We start from the raw sequence: 19,075 nt of genomic DNA on the forward strand, positions 1-19,075 counted from the left end.
ATAATAACTAAAGAAACTCTTCTCCTTTAATTGTAAATTCTTTTCTGAATATTCGAATATTATACTAAAGTTTTGAGAACAAACAGCACATGATAAACACACTGCTCTGGGTGACTTTCCTTAAACATAAACTATGCCAGACCATAACTTAGGTAGGACCTAAGTTCTTACTTTCACCATCATTCCTTTATTTGTTTTTAATTTTTTTTCACTTAATTTGGTAAACAACTTTTTTTTAAATTAATAATTAATTTATTTTTGGCTGCGTTGGGTCCTCTTTGCTGTGTGCAGGCTTTCACCAGTTGTGGCCAGCAGGGGCTACTCTTTGTTGCAGTGCGCGGACTTCTCATTGCGGTGGCTTCTCTTGTTGCAGAGCACGGGATCTAGGCACGCAGGCTTCAGTAGTTGCGGCTCGCGGCTCTAGAGCACAGTCTCAGTAGTTGTCCCACACATGCTTAGTTGCTCCGCGGCATGTGGGATCTTCCTGGACCAGAGCTCGAACCTGTGTTCCCTGCATTGGCAGGTGGATTCTTAACCACTGCGCCATGGAAGTCCCCTTTATTTGTTAAACAGCAAATTTTGAGTGCCTAGTGTTTATTGGCACTGTACTAGGCTATAACCTTATAAAATTAGGTGACTATATAATTTATTGTCTAAACCAGGAGACTGTTGAGGGTGGAGATTGGTCTATTAATATACTTGCTGAGAAAATCGGCATAAACCAGGTGTATCACAGGTAAACAAGGATGTATGATCTCCGTATGAATATGGGTATTGTTATTCAGAGTTGAGCCTGAAGTATTGCATGACCCTGAAGCACTTTATGTCATTAAAAACATTATATTTAGTGTGGGATATAGTTTATCACATGGGAAGGGAGTTGACAGAGTGGTAGATAGTTTGGCTCTGGAATCTTGTTTCAGATCCCAGCGTATATAGATGTTTAGTTGTGGAAACGTGAAGTTTTCAATGTCATCAAGCCTCAGGATCAACATTTGTATTCTGGAGGTAATAAGGGTATATGTACAGTAGTATGTTATTATAAGAGGAAACTGAGAAATCCATGAAGGGTGCCTGGCACAAAGACTGCCACACAGGCAGATGTTCAGTAGATGGTAGCTGTTAATGTAGTATAAATCACGTCAACAAATTGAACTGAAAATTAACAAGCTATTCTTACTGTAATTACCTAATCAGGCCTAGTGTGTGGAAAGTAGTAGACGCTTAATAAATTCTTGTTGAGTGAAAGAATGAATAAAATTAAGAAATAAAAGTTAAACAGAAGTATTCCATAATATGAAGTATTCTAGATAAATAGAAGTTTACTGGATTTGTTTTTCTCATTTTAAGGTCTCAGAGCTGGTTTAAATACATGAACCCCAGGAAAAGAAGATGATATAATGTTAAACTGCTCTAATTCAGTGGGCCTGGGCCCTGGTTTCACATTGAAATCACCTGGGGTGTTTTAAATACTGACACCCGGGCCCCAGTCTCAGTGACTGTGATTTAATTGTTTTAGGGTAGGACCCAAGCATTGGACTTGTTCCCCAAAGTATCTCCAGGTTATTTTAATATACAGCTAGGGTTAAGGGCCACTGATCTAAGTTCTGTGCTGAGTAGGCAAAGCATTTCATTGTGTATTGGGTGCCATATTTTAGGAGAGAATGGAGCTGGTACAAAGGAAAGGGATTGAGATTGCAGAAGGCTGAGAAAGTATGTCCATAGTTCCTTTCATAGTTTGTTAAAAGAATTCAATAGGAAGTTTAGGGCAATAAGAAACCTTGGTCACATACTCAAAGTAATGTAAGATTGAGGTAGGCAGGTAAGTGGTACATTATTTCATTGTAGGAATTTTGTCATGTGGGCCCAGTGTTGCCAGATCTGCAGATTTTATACGAGAAGAAGAAAGCAAGGTTTTTATGTGTTCACACTCCCCTGACTTTTAAATGGGAGATTTTTTCTTTTAACCACCTGGTGTTCCAAAGTATACCTGTAGATCTCATCTGGCTATTGTGTTGTCTGTTGCTTTATGCCAAGAGTCAGCACACTATAGCCTACTGGGGCAAATCCAGCCTACCAGCAGATTTTGTATGGCCTGATAGATAGGTTTATTAATGGTTGAAAATATCAAAAGAAGATTAATATTTCATGATGTGAAAATGATATGAAATTTAAATTTTAGTGTGGGATACAGCCAAGCTTACTCATTTACATATTATCTATGACTGGTTTCATGCTATAAGAGCAGAGTTGATTAGTTACATTTTCTCATAATGTTCAGTGTATACAAATTGCAGTGATGCTGTTATAACTTGCCAGCATTTCAAAATGCATATTATTATGGACTGTCTTATTTTTTTACTTTTTATTGTGGGTGCATTCTCATTATATCCAAATGAGAAAAGTAGACTTTGTGCAGTAGGCTGAATATTTCAAAAGTGTCCGTATTCTAATTTCCAGAACCTGTATGTTACCTGTGATCACTGTGTTTGAACCTGTCATCAGACAGATTATCCTGGATTATCTGGGTGTGTCCAGTGTAATCACAGGGGTCCTTACAGGAGGAATATAGGAAAGTCAGAGAGGGAGGGTGATGTGATGACAGAAGAAGCAATTGGAGTGATGCAAGCTACAGCCAAGAAGTTCCAGCAGTCTCTGGAAGCTGGAAGAAGCAAGGAATGGATTCTCCCCAAACCTTCCAACTGGTCCTGCTGATATTTTGACTTCAGTCCCATAAGACTTATTTCAGACTTCTGATTCTCAGAACTATAAGAGAATAAATTTGTGTTGTTTTAAACCACTAAGTTTGTGGTGATTTGTTACAGCAGCTACAGAGGAAACTAATATCATACTTTTAAAGCACAACGGAGTGCGAATTATTGAATTAGATGCCCCAAATTGAGTTTATTATGCAATGGCAATATAGAGGTGCTAAAAGACTACAATATATGATGGTATTACCAGGATAAGCACGCATCACAATGTTCTCAATGCACAGGAAAGCAATGATCAGGAAAATTAGAAAATTTTACAAGACAGGATCTTATTTCAGTGGAAATTCTTCACAGCAATGAAAACTAAACATGAAGCTGCAAACAAAGTAAACTTTCACATGGCTCATTTGTTAACTAAGCAGGAAAAGTCGCTTACTGATAGTTAATTAAATCATGTTTGATTGAAACAACAATAAAATGCATTTAGAGAAAATAAACTTGTTTAAGACTATTAGCTTTTTGGTGAGAACAGTTGCTGAAAGAGTTGAGGACATTTGGAACAACATCAGTAGTCAATTATAAAACAAGGCAAACAATTTTGAATGGATTTCTTTGGTTATTGGTGAATTGATTACCAATTGATTACCATACTGCTCAGTTGTTTGAGAAATCAATACCACGTTTCAAGAGACTGAAGAATTAGTCTGTGTGGAACATTTACAGGTGAGAATTTTTTCAAGGACTTTAAGAAAACACTAATTCAATACTACCTGAAGTGGAATCTGCTAAGATGTATTATACATGATGGTGGAGAAAATATGTGTGGAACAGGAATAAGTTTAGTTGGACGAATTTACAAAGCTTGTGAAAATATGAAGTGTTTAAATGCCCATGGTTATTTGGCATGTTATTCACTGGCAGGTACTTTGCGGAAAATATTCAAATTTATCATGTGTTATTGAATTGGTAGTGTCAATGTAAACTTCACTCACTCTCCTGGACTTAGTCATCATCAGTTTTATGATTTTTTTGTCAAAAATAGAAACTAAGTATCATGACTTGCCCTACCACTCAGCATTCTGATGCTTTAACAGGGATAAAGTTTCACTGCAATTGTTTGAGCTCAGGACTGAGATGGAAAGTTTTCTGAACAAGAAGACTGTGTGTTATGGAACACTGCACATTAGGAAATTAATTTGCTTTTGCTGAAGACTTGATAATGTTGTATAATAAATTAAAACTAAAATTTTAAAGCAAAACAGCACTTATATATGAAATATATACTGCAGTAAAAATATTTTCACAACAGCTAACATTGCTTGTATCACAAGCTTCTTTGCACACTTACTGTACTATTAAGAGTTAAAACAAGAAGTAAGATCTTTAATCCCACACGCATTTACAGCAAATGTATTTTCTAAGCTCAAACTACAAATCTAGCAGTATTTTTCAGATCTCAATGCAAGTCGAAAGGGAATTTCCATATTTCAAAATCCATTTAATTGCACAACTGAGGAGCTTCCACTTAACCTTCCATTGGAAGTGATTAATCTACATTGTAATGACATACTGAAAGACAAATACCAAGAGAAGAATCTAATAGAATTTATAAGTGTCTTCTAAGTGATGAATATCCACAATTAAAATTATATGCTCACGAATTAGTATCAGTGCTTGACAGTACCCATCTGTGTGAAACAGCATTTTTAAAGATGAAATTGGTAAAATCTCATTACAGATCAGCATTAACAGATGAACATTTGCAAATGATTTTTATTGTAGGGAATACTAACTCTGAACATCACTTAAGTGTAATGTTATCCCTCCTTCAAAAGAAGAGAATTTGGGCTTCCCTGGTGGCGCAGTGGTTGAGAGTCTGCCTGCCAATGCAGGGGACACGGGTTCATGCCCCGGTCTGGGAAGATCCCACATGCCGCGGAGTGGCTGGGCCGGTGAGCCATGGCCGCTGAGCCTGCGCGTCCGGAGACTGTGCTCCACAACGGGAGAGGCCACAACAGTGAGAGGCCCGAGTACAGCAAAAAAAAAAAAAAAAAAAAAAAAAGAAAGAAAAAAGAAGAGAATTCCATTTGCAGACCTCTATTACAAAAAATATACTCAATTGTTTTTGGATTTTGTTTAAAAAAATTTGGAAATTTGTTTTTTTCTTTTGTTGTATTACTGCCTACACAATGTTCTTAATTTTGCCTCTTATTCACAAGGCCTAAAATATCTACTGTTTGGTTTTTACAGAAAATTTTGCCAACACTTGCTCTAATTGATTTTTTTTTTTAACACCTGAATCAAACTGCATATGTACTTCCTGATTCATGTAGACTGGAGATTATGTGCGTGGATAGGGGGCTGGAGGAGAGGGAGGGAGGGAAGGGAGGGAACTTCCCAGATAAATTTAGGATGATTTTGGAAGCAGAAAATCTGTGCAGGCAAATAAAAATGGATACGAACCCAACCATATTTGAGGTTCATCTGCTCTCTAGCTGTCCTCAGAGTAGTTATTCCCCTTCCAGACAAGCCCTGACTCAAGTCCTAACCAGCCTCCAGTAATCAGGAATGGGTGAATCAGGGCAGTAGAGAGAAGATGCATTTGAAACTTCAGACCAGGAGAAGTTAGTATATCACTAGTCTAAAAAAATATCAGGGTATATGAAGCAGACATAAAGCTCTCTACTCATACCACTTGCTCATTACAACCACTGAGCACAACAGCAATGGCTTCCAATTCCCTGAGGATTCTCTCTAGCAACCATAGCCTGCTCTTCCCAGGGCCCTCGCAGGCTGGAAAGGCAAGAGAATTAATGATCCCTGGGCAACTCTCAGCCAGTGATCCTATCAGTGGGATGACTCAGAGACACGGACTCCCATTTTCATCTACGTGGAGACAAAGATTAGTGAATTGAGAGAACAGTCCCTACATTGTAGGTTGCCTTATATCCTCTGTCTCATGTCCTTGTTCCACTACCAGTGCCTACTAGGATCACCTCCCAAATAAGACATTTGTCCTTGAACCCTTGTCTTAGGGTCTGTGACTGTTTACATGTTCACATGGAATCCAGACTTTTAATTTTGCAAAATATCTCTATTCTAAAGGAAATTAAGAAAATCTCATTTACAAAGGCATCAAAAATAATAAAATGCTTAGGAATAAACTTAAACAAGGAGGTGAGAGATGTGTACACTTAAAATTATAAAACATTGCTGAAAGATATTAAAGGCAGCACAGATAAATGAAAAGACATCTCATGTTCATGGATTGGAAGACTTAATATAGCTGAAAATGTCCATACTACCTAGCACTATTTACAAATTCAATGCAGTCCCTATTAAAATCCCAATACCATTCTTTGAAGACATGGGAAAAAGTATCCTAAAATTCTTATAGAATCTCAGTGGACCTTGAATAACCAAAACAATCTTGGGAAAGAAGAACGAAGATGGAAGCATCGCACTTCCTGATTTGAAAATATATTACAAAGCCACAGTAATCAAAACAGTCTGATACTGGCATAAAGACAGACATAAAGACCAATGGAATAAAATAGAGAGTACAGAAATAAACCCTCATGTATATGGCCGAATGATCTTCAACAAAGGTTCCAAGACCAAACAATGGGGAGAGGACAGTCTCTTCAACAAATGGTGTTGTGAAAACTGGATATCCACGAATGTAAGAATGAAATTGCTCCCTTAGCTTTTACCAGATACAAAAATTAACTCAAAATCGATTAAAGCCTAAATATAAGATCTAAAATGATTAAACTACTAGAAGAAAAGCTTTCTGAACTTGAATTTGACAGTGATTTATTGGACATAACACCAAAAGCACAGGCACAAATAGACAAATGAGACTACATCAAACTTAAAAACTTTTGCACATCAAAGGAAACCAGAGTGAAAAGCAACCTATAGAATGGGAGAAAGTATTTGTAAATCATATGTCTTAAAAAGGGGTAATATCCAGAATTTACCAAGAACTTCTAGCTCAACAACAACAACAACAAAAAACTTGATTTTAAAATGGGCGAAGATCTCGAATATCCATTTCTCCATAGAAGATATACAAATGACCAACCAGCATATGAAAAGATGCTCAATATTACTAATCATTAGAGAAATGCAGATCAAAACCACGAGATATCACCTCATACCCATTTGGATGGCTATGATAAACAATCACAACAGCAGCACTAGGCAGTGCAGGTGAGGATGTAGAGAAGTTGGAGCCTTTGTGCATTGTTGATGAGAATGTAAACTTGTGCAGCCGCTGTGAAAAACAGAAGGAAGGTTCCTAAAACATTAAAAATATAATTACCATATGATCTAAGCATCCCACTTCTGGGTATATATCCAAAAGAACTGAAAGCAGGATCTTGAAGAGATATTTGCTCACCCATGTTCATTGTTGTGTTATTCACATTAGCTAAGAAGTGGAAGCCACCAAAATGTTCAACAACAGATGAATGGATAAAACATGTGATATATACATACAATGGAATATTTTTCAGCCTTAGAAAAGAAGGAAATCATGTCACATGGTACAACACGGATGAACCTTAAAGACATTGTGCTAAGTGAAATAATCCAGTCACAAAGAGATAAATACTACATGATTCCACTTATACGAGGTATCTAAAGTAGTCAGAGTCACAGCAACAGAGAGCAGAATTGTGGTTGCCAGGGCCTGGGGAGAGGGGAAATAGAAAGTTGTTGTTTGATGGGTCTAGAGTTTTATTTTTGCAAGATGAAAAAGTTCTGCAGTCTGTTGCACAACAATGTGAATATACTTAACCCTACTGAATTGTACACTTAAAAATGGCGAGTGTGGTAAATTTTATGTTATGTGTTATTTATCACAATTAAAAATGTGGGTACACTGAGTGGAAAATAAGGAAACAGAATGAGAAGGAGAAAGAATTAATCAGCTGATTGGAAGGAATGGCATGTCCTCATTTTCCCTATTACAAACTCCTGCCTTGTGACCTACCTGAATCTGGTGGAGACATGACAGGTGTCTTTTAGGGACAGTTACCACTGGTGGTTCCTGCACCTTTCCCAGAGGGTATAGTACTTCCGGGGCTCATCTTGGACCCTTACTCAGGGTCCAAAGTGGCCAAAGGCACCAAATGTTTTCTCACCTTCTTTCACCTACACGGGGACAAAGGCATTGAATGGCTGAGTGTAGAGGCTGTTGGCAAAGATATTTGCAAAGGGATGGAAACCACAAATAAAAGAAACGAAGGTTTTGTGAGAGGCCTCCCCAGAACTGTGTGGTGAAAGCCCTTGGAGCCTGCTGGTTTACTGCTGGTGATCTTCATGCGTAGAAGAGTGGACAAGGTAGGGGTGATGTGGCTCATCCCAGTGCCTTCGCCCTGCTCTACCTGCTGAATCAGGCGCCTAGAAAGAAATTGTTAGTTCTAACAGCTGAAGTTTTTCGTATTTCTCGTCTATTATACCGCCCCCTCTCCCTCCACATCATGGTCTAGTTTAAGTAACTGAGAGGCTTGTCTCCTGTCTCTGAGACCCTGCCTTGCTCTCTATCACAGCCATATGTGGAGAATAAGGGTATAAACAGAGCAGGATTTAGGGGAGTATTCAACTCCCTTCTCATTCAAACCCATTCTGTGGGGAAGACCAGCCACAGGAAGAGACCCATGAAGGCAGAGTAAGGAATGGCTGTGTGTCAGGCTGCAGCTGGATCATGGATAAATTCACTGGTGGTGGAGAGGCAGTCTGGGCAAAGGGCACCTCAGAGGAAAAGCACTGAGACAGGAATTAAGGCAGCACTTTCTGGAACAACCAGGAGGTAAGCAATGCTGAACTGGGTTAGGACTAGAAAGAGAGGAAACTAGGACTTGAAATCAGACCAGTTTGATTCTAAAGTCTATACTTCTAACTTTAAGAATGTTAACATTTTGCCGTACTTAGCTCTCTGCATATTTATCTATCTATGCTAAATAATTTGCAAGTAAATTGCCAAATATCAAACCACTTCTGCCTAAATATTGTAGGGTACATATTGCAAAAATAAATAATTCTCGTACCCCCTAAGAAAACTAGCAACAAGTTTTTAATATCATCTAAATGCAGTCCACATTCAAACTTCCTTTTTAGTTTCATTTAATCTCAAACAGTCCCTAATCTTTCTTTTTCTGTTTCTTTTCAGTGATATCAACTTGTGAAAAGGCCTGGCCAGTTGTCATGCAGAAAGTCTCTATTCTGTACTGATCTCTCTATTTTCCCATGGCGTGAAATTCTCTATGCACTGGCTTTCTTATCAACTAGAAGGTAAGTCTCTGATATGATGTGATTTGATTCTGGATGCAATTTTTGGCAAGAATACTTCATAGGTGATGTTATGTACTCTTTCTGCACTCATCAGTAGGGGACTTAGGGTATCTCATTGTCAGTGATGCTAGCCTTGATCATTTAGTTAAAGTGGTGAACATCATATTTCATCTTTGTTAGGGCTCACTTTAGTTTTATTTTTTTTAATTAACAGATAATCTGTAGGATGATACTTAGGCAAGATGAGAATATTCTACTTGCCAGCAACATCTTACTTTATGGGCTAGATGATCCTTGTCTGAATCAATTATTGTATCGGAGCTGCAAAATTCTGATTTTATATTTCTATCATTACTTTTATACTTGCTAGCTTATATTCTTCTATGCTTCATGCCTCTTGAAGTCACAAAACCAAAGCTTAAGTTCTCTTGGTTCAGCAAATGCCTTCAAGGTAAAAAAGTGAACTTCAGTGTTCTGCTTAACTTTCTGGACTCCCGCCTTTGTTTACTTTTGGGCCTGAATATTCTATAGTTTCTTGTAAAATCATCAATAGACTTAAGATATTTTTATATTTCATCTAGAATGTTTAGGGTGAATATAAATGTATTATTTTTATCTATGATTCTTTCTGTCTTCATTAGATTGAGCAAATTTTCTTTTTACTTTTACTTTTTCCTCCTCTATTTGGAATTTCTACATTCTATGTTTTAAAAATTTAACATGCATATTTGACATAAAATCTAAAACTATTTACATTTCTTTTTACTTCTGAAGAAATTAAAGGCACGTACTTTTACATGTTGCTTTCTGATATTTTAATTTTACCTTATTTTCCCTTCCCGTTGGAAATTACCTCTATTATTATCTTTTGTAGTGTTAGGGACTGAGTTGTGTGCCCCCAGATTAATATGTTGAAGCCCTAACTCCCAATGTAAATGTATTTGGAGATATGGCCTTTAAGGAGATAATTAAGGTTAAATGAGATCATAATGGTGGGGCCCCAATCTAATAGGACTAGTGTCCTTATAAGAAGAGAAAGAGACACCAGGAGTGTGCATGCACTGAGAAAAGACCATGTGAGGACACAGAGGGAAGATGACCTTCTGGAAACCATGGAGAGATCTCAAAAGAAACCAGCCCTGCTGGTACCTTTATCTTGGACTTCCAGCCTCCTGAGCTGTGAGAGAATACATTTCTGTTGTCTAAGCCACCCACTCTGTGGTATTTTGTTATGGTAGCCAGAGCTGACTAATACAGATAGTCAAGGCTTCTTTAGATTTAGCAATCCACATACCACTTTCTCTTCTTACCACTCCTTCCTGCTACTCCTTCTGAATTGAACTTCCTCTTCCATGAAGTATATCATTTAGTAGTTCTTATAGCAGACCCTTTCTCTCTCTCTCTCTCTCTCTCTCTCTCTCTCTCTCTCTCTCATTCTTTACTGAAAATTTTTACTTTTTTCCTTATTCTAGAATAAGAGTTTAGCTGAGTAGTAATTATCGATAATTTCTTTTAATACTTTAATTTTATCCCAAATATTCTGGACTCTATCCATTGTTGCTACTGAAAAAAATTATTAAAGATGTAATTGTATTTTTTTTAAGTTATTCTGTTTTTCTTTTTTTTTTTGGCCACTTTCAAGACTTGTTCTTTGTCTTTATATTCAGTATGTCCAGGTGTAGATTTTATTTTACTTTTCTTCTATTTCATTCTGTTTGTTCCTTGAGGCTAAGGGTTCTTGCATTTAGTCAGTTACAGGAAATTCTCAGTTGTAATATTCAATATATCACCTTTCTCCATTCTTTGTATTCTTTTTGTGTACTCCTACTAAGAATATATTAGACCTTCTCATTCTATTGTTGGTGTCTGTTAACTTTTCTTCCAGGTGTTCTATTTATGTGTGCTCACTGCCTAGTTAATTTCTTTACATACACAGTTTACTAAATCTCTTTTCAGTGATTTATTTTTTATTTCTAGAAATCTAAATTGTTTCTTTTTCATTTTTGCCAGGTTTTTAAAATTTATTTCTTTTTATTTGTGCCTTCAGTTTTCTTTTTACATGAATATTATATTTCAAAATACTTAACTCTGATAGCTTTATTATTGTAAGTTCTGTGTGTTTGTTGGGTTTACTGACATTTTTCATGGTCTGTTACATGTTCCTTGCATATTCTGCATCTTTGTGCTTTGTGGGCTTATTGTTAGAAGACCTTGATCTCTGATAATTAATCTTTTAAGAAGGTTTTCATTTGCTTCTGCCAAATACCTTTAGTGATTATTATTGCCCCTTTGATGTTAATTTTTCAGCTTGGTAGGGTCCAGATCAAGCAAGTAGTTTAAATCTGAACCTCTGGCCTATGACTTCCCAAGGGAGACTCTTTTACCAATCAGAATCCAAGCTTAAATTTCCTTTTCACTTCTTTGAACCACTTCCTTGAACTGTAGTTACTCATTTAATAGCATTTTACTGCTTTAAAAATCACTCAACTGTCTTGCCTTCATCTGAGAATCTATGTAATAACATCTTTTCCTGTTTTGTATTCTCAGGACATTTAAATCCTAAGTTCCTTGATTATGAGAGCAATAACCCTTCATACAGCTTCTATGCAGTCAGCTCACATGCCAGTCCCTCTGCTTTCCAGTTTTCTTTTAGTTTTTGTCCCTTGGGGAGATCCAAATACATGCACGAAACACATGCACATAGGTATGCTTTTATAACTGCTTGTTATATTCCATCCAGAATTTCTTTGTATTTGGCAACAGAAGGTTTTCAGTCAGTAATACTGTAGAAATGGGAGTCCGTGGTGGTTATTATACAAATCCCAAATTGAATGGGCTCCCTTGCCAAAAGAAAGTTCTCATTCAAAAGAACTATATGCAAAAGGCTAAGGATCACTTTGTTAGAAATGTATGCAGGGTTGAGCAGGATAATTTCAACACTGAGATACTTGGACAGAAATCTTACTTTACAGTTCATGTGAAGAAGACATTCAGTCACTGGTGTGCTCTAAAGCAGACAAAATAAACATAAGCAAACAACCCCCCACCCCAAAGTTCTATTTATAGTGCTTGCTAATTTCCATGGTGTAAATATTCTCACAAATGGCTGATTTCAAACTAGCAATGGATTGCCAGTTAACTCACAACATTCCTGAAAATTTAATGACTGGTCCATGGAAACCAATATGAACCAGTTCAAGCACATGACTGCATTTCATTCATATTCCTGGATAATTTTTGTGGTAGATGTGGCATTTTCACTTTTTTCTTGATTCTAGTTCTCTGTGTCCTAGTTTGTTGCTTTCGTGGTAAAGGAAAAAGAAATGTTAAATTAAAATTTCAGACTATGCATCAGAACAGGGATCAGCAAACTTTTTCTGTACAGTGCCTAGTATAAATACTTTAGGATTTGCTGGCTACATACAGTTGTCTTTTGCATATTCCTCTTCTTTTACTTTCTTCTTCTTCTTCTTCTTCTTTTTTTTTTAAACTCTTTAAAAATATGAAGACCATTGCACAGCAGGCCCTTAGCTGGACTATAGTTTGCTGACCTTTTTCTCTGCTCTAGAAGCTTGGGATTATTGCTGCCTTAAAACAAACTTGTGCTGAAATTTCTGATAGATGATAGGAGAATCATACTCTCTGTTTCTTAGCTTCTTGAACCATTTCAACAATTATCAAACCACGACGTTTTCTCTGGTATCATTGAGCTGGGACGGTCTATTTTGATTCTGTTTCTTTGAAACTGTATTTACTGTAAATGACAGCGTATGTTACTAGGGGGAAAAGGTTTAATTTCTAGAATTTTCCATTAAAGTTATCTTTGAGATATTTGTTCTTTCCATTTTAACACTTTTTAAAGGCTTCCCAAGTAAACCAAAACATTAGAGTTTATGGATTATTTTGTCCTTATCCAAATGCTTGAGGCTATTAATTTTTCTTTGTATAAAAATATTTTTATATCCTTCCAAACAGGACTTAAGCTTACTTTCAGTGGTCAGTAAGGCTTGAAACTCCATGGCTTAACTGCTTTATATTATTTTAAGGACTGTAGAAATTGATGGATTATCATCAGGAAAATGAAAACAGTTTTCAGAACTACTTTGCTTAGAGAATTGAGCTTTTCAAGGCATACCCCCTCCTCAAACACCAAGTATTAATTATGTGGTTTAAGCTCCTGTTATTTCAGCAAAGAGCTTAAAAGACTGACTGACCAGCATGAAAAAGCAATAGAGCATTAATTGAACAGATTTGAAATAATTGAGTTCCACATTTGTTAAGAACATAATAAAGGATGTTATCAAAGCTTCACACGTGGATATACCATTCTGAAAACTGCTTATGAAAATAATAGACTTTGATGCTAAGAATGAAAAAATATATGCTTTAAAAATTCATTAGGAAACTTCCTTTAAAAATGAATTATAGAAACTTCTGCCTTATTATAGAAATACCTTCTGACAGACTACAGTTATCAGTTTCCATATTTGTGTACAGTTGAAGCATAATTGATGAAGATACAGGGCATACTGTAGATTGAATACAGAAAATTCCATTTCTTAATAGAAGTCAAAACCAGAAATGAGATCAAATGAGATCAAGTGAGAGAAAGAGATGGCAATTGGGAGAAGGAAAATGAAAAAAATGTTTTCCTTTTATCTGTAAAGTGAGTCTAGGCAGTAGAATGGAGATGGTTGTCAGGATAGGCAACAAGAAATCAGAGTTGAAGGCGCATTATAGATACTCTTTGTAAACTGATCACTGTGCTAGCTTATTTTAACTCAGAAATGTAGTCATCACAACTTTTCAGTTGAGAACTGTTTGGCGTAAAATGTTACTTAAATAGTTAAGAAATTTACCTCTATTTTTAAAGTTAGCAAAAGCTTTAAAATACAAATCAATATTCATAGTTCCAAGAATTATGCCGAACTTGGTAATCTCTTAATAGCTCATCGAAGGTTTTGCTGCTCTCTTGGTGAGTACTGAGAAATGAGCATCTGTTTTTAAAGAGTGATGATGATAATTCACATGATGTGTATATTCTGAAACAAAAAAGCAGTTTCCACGGTTCATCAATGATTGCCTTATTGAAGGTTGTCTCTAGGTTATCACACATGAATGACTAAATTCTATGGTATATTACTTCTCTTTGTGATAAAAGAACAAGCTAGTTTACGTTTTAAATAATATGGCAGGTAAGGAAGATATTCATCCATTCACTGAGCGGATGTTTAATGATTACCTCTTCGTTCTAAGCAATAGAAATAAAGCAGTGAATAAAACAAAGTCCATGCTTTTATGGAGCTTATAATCAAATGTATTGGGTAGAAGGTAGGAAGGAGGAGACAGTAAACAATGAACACTTACACAATATATCAGTTGGCAATATGTTCTAGAAAGGAAAATAAAGAAGAGTAAAGCAACCAGAAACAGAATATGGTTGTGATTTTATACAGATGGTTAGAGACATCCTATCTGATATAATATTTCAGCAAAACTGTGAAAGGCTGTGTAATAGTTAATTTTATGTGTCAACTTGACTGGGCCACAGGGTGCCTAGACATTTGGTCAAACAGTATTCCAGGTGTTTCTGTGAGGGTGTTTTGGATGAGATTAAGAGTTGAATTGGTAAACTGAGTAAAGCAGATTTCCCTCCCTAAAGTGGGTGGGCCACTTTTTATCAGTTGAAGGCCTGAGTAGAACAAAAGGACTGACTCTCCCATGAATAAGAAGGAATTCCTCCTGCCTGATGGCCTTTGAGCTGGGACATGGGTTTTTCCTGCCTTTGGACTCACACTGAAACATTGGCTCTTCCTGGGTCTTGAATTGGAAATTATATACACAGCTTATTTGGTTCTGTTTCTCTGAAGAACTCTGACTAACACAGACTGTGAGCAAATGAGGCATTGGGATGTGGAAGAGAGCTTCAGGCAGGGGGAAAAGAGGGTGCTAAGGCCCTGAGTGAGTGGGAAAGCAGAAAAGATGTGAGGTTGTGGAAGTAGCTGAGGCAAAGCTACATAGAGCCCATAGGTCATAGTAAAGGACTTTGCTTTAATTTTTATAAAGGTAGGTATTTTGAGTGTTTCAAGTAGAGAGATAATTCACATGGATCCCTCTGGCTCTTATTTTCTGAAATGGGGAAGACTAGGGACAGTAGATACGCGCTATTACGAATGAAGTTAAATGTTTGGTTCTGCAAATGTTAATTCTGAGATTTCTTTTGGACACCTAGTCACCATTATTTATCCAGCTGATGGAAATATTTCTGAGTGTAGGGGAGGTTGAGGCTGGAGAGGTATAAAGATGGTATTTAAAAATGTGGAACTTGATGATGATGATATATAGAGTTTACTGTGGGACAGGAACAGTTTCAATTCTCAGAACAACCTTGTAAGGTAGGTATTATTAATATTTCCATTCTATGGATGAGGACGCTGAGGCAAAGGAGGTTATGTATCTTCTCTATAACATACTTACACTTAGTAAGTTATGGAGTTGGGATGCAGACTCAGGCAGACTGACTTCTAGAATCATGCTATGATGCCTCCCACGTGAGGTTCTTTAGGAACTGTGTATACTTAGAGAAGAGCTCCAAGGATTGTCCTAGGATAATACAGTAAACAAAGGTCAGGAAAATGAGGAAGAACCTACAGGGGAAATCAAGAAGGGGCACCAGTGAGGTCTAACGAGAACTCAGAAAATGTCACCTAGGAAGCCAAGGAAGGAGCATATTTCAAGTGAGTGAATCATCAAGTCACCTGCCCCTGCTGGGGCACATATGGTGAAGACTGAGAAAGGGTCACTTGGTTTTCCAACGTGGATTCTCTTGTTCAGCCTGATTGGAGATGTTTCAAAAGAAAATGGACCCTGTCTTGGTTTCCAAATACCATTCTCCACTAAAACAAATGAATCAGGGTTCCTTGGAGAAATATCTGGGACTGGGGCAAGGAAAGTACAAGATGAACCCGGAATATGATGTGGCAGAAAGTGAGGATGTAGTCGATGACTGATGTTTCCAAAGGACATAGGAGCAAGTTTGAAGAGACCTCCAATAGCCAATACGGGACAATTTGAGCACCAAAATAATGATAGCAAAGGATTTTAACCTATTGAATATGAACCCATGAATTCAAATTGGTGTAATTAGTTAACTAAACAAATTAAAGAGAAATCTCTTTCTCACAGTTTGTCTTCTCCAAACAACTAATAAATGTAGAAAGACTAATAGAATTAGAATTATCATTTGGCAATTGTAATAATGATAATTGGTTCAAGCAAAAATTATTAATGGATATAAAAACCAGTGGGTGAAAGTTTAAGGAGTAACAGAATATTTACATAGTCTCAACTTATCTTCTGGTAAGACTTATCAGTTACAAAGGGTAAACTACTAACTTTGCGGTAGAGAATCCTGGCTGACACCACTTTATCCAATTAGCCCCAATCATGGAACTAATCAGTAGGGTGTACTTCCTGATACAGTGCTCTAAGAAGAACTTTACATCACCTTATCATCTCTGAGGTGCTCCTGCCAAAAGTCCATAATATGAATCTAATAATGAGGAACCATCACACAAATCCGAATTAGAGATAATTCTCTGTATAACTGGACTATACTTTTTAAAGATGTCAAGTCTTGAAACATAGACTCAACAAACGTTTAGATTAAAGGAGACTAAAGTGATAACGCAACGGAATGCAATGCATAGCCTTGGATATTCTTTTGCTATAAAAATTATTACTAGGACCATTGGCAAAATCTGAGTAAGGTCTGTAGCTTAGAGAATAGCCTTGTGTTTTGTTTTTTAATAATTTGATATGCCTTAAAACATATGTGATATGCTTTGAAATAACATGCTTGACACTGGTTAAATGTCTAGGCAGATATTCTTCATGCTTGCTAAGCGTTAAATATTAATTATTGTAAACTTACTATAATATCTGTTGGTAATATATCTGTTCATATCATCATCAAGCTTATTGAATATCTGCTTTTTAGACTGAACACTGCCCTTAGCCTCAAGGATACAAAAGATATATGGTGGGGTCATTACTCTCAAGGGTTTTAACACTTTATTTAGGAAGAAAGGATGCACATATGGATATTTAAATATCAATGCAAAATAGCATATAGAAAGTGCTGAATGAATGTTGCATGCATACCATACTATAAGAATTTAGATAAAGTAGTTAGACCAAGGAATGAGAGAATGAATTGGACAAGGAAATCGAACTCTGCTTAGTGTGTGGAATTAGCTAAATTGCTTTTCTTTTCTAAGCCCGCACTGTCCATCTGTGGCATTGAATAATAATAATACATGCTTCATAGTTTAGCTGTTACCCTTCCTCACCCACCATGGTGCCCTCTATGAGGGCAAGGCCCGTGTCAGCCCTGGTCAGTATTGTATTGCCACTTTATCCAATTGAAAACTTATATGTGGACTGCATGAATGAAATTTATGAGAATTAGAAATGATTTTTAAAATTTGATGTCTTAATACTGAGGAAGAGAATTGTTATATAATGAGGATATTCCAACTGTAGCATCTGGTAGATAATAAGAATAATAATTCTGTTTACTAAGAAGCTGCTGTCATTGCCATCACCAAACTCTGACACTATCTCTGAGAGTCTTGAAGTAAAGGTGATGCTTCTAAGTGTAGAAGAGAGGAGCCAACAGGCAGAAAGAATCTTGTAAACAGAGTTCCTCAGGGAGTGGAGACTGTATTTATTTATTTGTTATTGGAGTATAGCTGACTTACAATGTTGTGTTAGTTTCAGGTATACAGCAACGTGATTCAGTTATGCATATATATCTATTCTTTTTAAGATTCTTTTCCCTTATAGGTTATTACAAAATACTGAATATAGCCTCCTGTGCTATACAGTAGATCCTTGCTCGTTTTCTGTTTTATACATAGCAGTGTGTATATGTTAATCCCAACCTTCCAATTTATCCCACCTCCCCTTACTCCACAGGTAACCACAAATATGTTTTCTATGTCTGTGGGTCTATTTCTGTTTTGTATATAAATTCATTTATATCATTCTTTTTTTTTTAAGGTTACACATGTAAGCAATATCACGTGACATTTGTCTTTCTCTTTCTGACCACTTCACTTAGTGTGATCATTTCTAGGTCCATCTGTGTTGCTGCAAATGGCATTATTTCATTCTTTTTTGTGGCTGAGTAATATTACATTTTGTGTGCATGTGTGTGTGTGTACACACACACCACATCTTCTTTATCCATTCATCTGTTGATGGACATTTAGGTTGTTTCCATGTCTTGGCTATTGTAAATAGTGCTGCAATGAACATTGGGGTGCATGTATCTCTTTGAATTACGGCTTTGTCAGGATATATGCCCAGGAGTGGGATTGCAGGATCATACGGTAGCTCTATTTTTAGTTTTTAAGGAAACTCCATACTGTTCTGTATAATGGATGTATCAATTTACATTCCTACCAAAGTGTAGGAAGGTTCATTTTTCCAGCATTTATTATTCGTAAACTTTTTGATGATGGCCATTCTGACCAAAATGAGTTGATCCCTCATTGTGGTTTTGATTTGCATTTCCCTAATAATTAGTGATGTTGAGCATCTTTTCAGTGGAAGAAGTAGAATGATGCAGTTCGTCCAGTGTAGCAGTGGGAGTTAAATTTAGAGAGGGAGGTAGGGTAGACCTGTCACATCTTGAATTTTAATTGAGGAGATTGGACTTTATCCAGTGTCTAGTGAGGAAGCATTAGATTCTGAGTAGGTGATATATCATAAGCATTGGGAAGATCAATTTGATAATAAAGTAATGAAATTATCAGAGGTACATTTTATTATTTTAATGTAACTATAGCTACCTACTATTAAATATATTTGAAATTTTGATATTTTGCCAATAACAGTTGCTTTTTAAACATTGTCTTTATGATAGATAATTATCTTGCCGAAGACTGAGATACACCAGGCAGATCTTGAAAGTGGTTTATCCTAGAGGCTAAAGTAGGTTATGTGTAACCCCTGGCATACTTTTATTTATTTTAATTGTGACAGATATTCAGGAC

The 19,075-nt window shown here is 36.5% G+C and overlaps 1 long non-coding RNA gene across 4 annotated transcripts in view; it reads left to right on the top strand.

Moving 5' to 3' along the window:
* LOC307185040 overlaps window positions 1-19,075 on the top strand; it is a 413,650-nt gene that overhangs the window by 229,217 nt on the left and 165,358 nt on the right. For all 4 annotated transcript variants that reach the window (XR_013827857.1, XR_013827858.1, XR_013827859.1 and 1 more), the window contains one exon: window positions 8,893-9,014. This is a non-coding gene — a long non-coding RNA (uncharacterized lncRNA). The remainder of the gene's footprint in view (window positions 1-8,892; window positions 9,015-19,075) is intronic.

This window comes from Stenella coeruleoalba (assembly GCF_951394435.1).
Source record: "Stenella coeruleoalba genome assembly, chromosome: 3".
Classification (NCBI taxonomy): domain Eukaryota; kingdom Metazoa; phylum Chordata; class Mammalia; order Artiodactyla; family Delphinidae; genus Stenella; species Stenella coeruleoalba.